We start from the raw sequence: 2400 nt of genomic DNA on the forward strand, positions 1-2400 counted from the left end.
AGACTTCCACGGCTGCTGCCGTTTTGCCGTCTCTCCAATTAAAGCACGGGCAAGCGGAGCTCGGCGGAAGGTCGTCAGCTAATTCCTTACAACAACAGTGCATTTGCGACCCATGAGCGAACAATAAGGACGCTAATAAACTCTGATTAGATGTGTCCCTGCGCCCGTGGACTCCTTGAACGATTCTTGTCAGATGTTTCTTTTTTTTTTTTTTTTTTCTCATCATCCACTAATCTAATTAGCTGGCGGCGGATGCTAATGTGGCCCCTCGGTTCCTCTCAAATGAGCCGCTCGCTCCACCGGAATCATCTGAACGGAATACGGGGGAAATTATCTTAAGCACGTCGGGAGGTAAAGGTCCGTGAGAGGCAGACAAAAAAAGTAGGGAAAGTATGAGAGTCGCAAAGGAGGGAAACGTCAAAGTGCTGTTCTGCTGCCACTCGCGCTCACAGGAGATCGCTCTGGAAGTGACTAGTGATGAAAGAATCGCGAACGATTCTTTCTTGGCGACTGGATCACGCCGTCACTTGCGGCCGGACACACAGGGCTCCACCGAGACTCTCGATTTGCGAGCAAAAGGAGCCAAGAGCCGCGAGTCATGCATGCGCCGCAAGCCTCGCCCAAGCCCGACAAGCTCAGCGAGCGGACGAGAGAGAGAGAGAGAGAGAGAGAGAGAGAGAGAGAGAGAGAGAGAGAGAGAGGAAGAGGAAGAGATTGTGAATCTTCTACTTGCGAACAGAAAACAATTACTGAGGATATTCAAGATTCAAGAATTTTTATTTGTCACATACATATACATACTTTCATACATATATGCAGTGAAATGTAATGAATATGGATAATGGATATAATGAATGTGGAAAAAATAGGTGAAGGCCTTTCGCATAGTCATATTGAATGTGTCAGATTTGGACTTTGCATTCCACCAAAATAGATAATTGTGACAGAATTCAATGATTCTGGTGAAAGTTCCATAGAGGAACCGACGCCGAACCGACTCTCCCAACTCTCCCGACTCGTTGCACCAACTGAATCAAACGAAGGAAGAGTCGGAAAGTTGAACAGATCTTTTTAGTCACTCTTAAAGAGCCTAAACTCCAAAATGAGCCAAACTTTTCATGACTGGAAGTGACACGGTGCACGTTTAATGCAAAACCAGCCGCGACCCCTTGCCTTCACTTCTCCGTGTTACCCGACCTTTGACAGAACCAACGCGGCCTTTAAAAAAAAAAAAACTTTCGACGGGAGCGTCTGGTTGATGATTACGGCGCTAAGCTGTTTAATAGGTGTTTAGGAGAGCTCTTTAAGGGCTTTAACGGTCCACACCACAGTGTTTGAGGAGAGTGTGTGTGCATGTGTGTGTGTGTGTGTGTGGGGGGCGGTGTGAGGAAGGGCTTTGGGAAGAGCCCGGCGGCGTAAGGAAGACAGAAAGGGCAGAGGCAGAGGGAGAGGGAGAGGGGGAGAGAGAGGGAGGCTGAGGCGGTGTTTTCAACCCGCTCAGCAGATCAGTCCCTTTGTGTGCGGTCGACCGAAGCACTCAAAACTTTTCCTGAGCCCCGGCCACCTGGGGGCGATGGCTAATACTTCCCTTTTTATTCTGTTCCTTTTGTCCGAGGACTAAGAAGAAGGGAGTGAAGATGGGTGTTCCAGCCGACGCCCTCTGCCTCTTAGCGCTGGTGTCGCCTCGGCACTCGTCGTGATATTTGGATAGAGAAATGCTGCGCGTCGAGGGACGGATTCCGGGATCCGCGGGAGACGCTGGATCGCGGAGGAACGGTGAAGGGGAGCTTCTCAGAGGAGGTTCGCCCTCTGGAGCAGGAGGGGTGAAACGGTTCCGACCCTCCCCTTCTCACTCCTTAAAAGCAGCTGCTTTGTGTTGGCACATTGATTTAACAAAAAGAAAGGAAACAGTCAATAATCTGTTTTCCCAAACGATTTTTAATCACCTTTTCAAATATTTGTGCCGTCGCTCGCCCAGAGTGTGTGTCCTTTAGGATTTCAGATGGGATGGCCACAAACAACGGCGGGGAGGGAGGGGAAACACAAAAAAAAAGCAACGCCAGGAAAAAGATCAACAAACAGACGAAGCAGAGAGACAGAGCAGTTTGAGGATGAACCGCTGCTAATCCTGACCTCGGCTAATGCTAATGCAAATGCATGTTTATCAAATATGTAATCGACATTAGTTAGAAAAAAAAATAAAAACACAAAAAAAAAAAAGCCAACAACAAAAAAAGACAGCGATCCCCTAGCACTCTACTCTTTGTTCTGTGATTGTGGAGGAGGGAGATTAAGATATGGGCTTTAGTGATGCTCAGATGGTTGAGAGGAGGGATGGAGGGATGAGGGATGGAAGGATGATGGATGGAGGGATGGAGGGATATAGGGACGAGGGATGAG

Source organism: Zeus faber (genome assembly GCF_960531495.2).
Source record: "Zeus faber genome assembly, chromosome: 2".
NCBI lineage: Eukaryota > Metazoa > Chordata > Actinopteri > Zeiformes > Zeidae > Zeus > Zeus faber.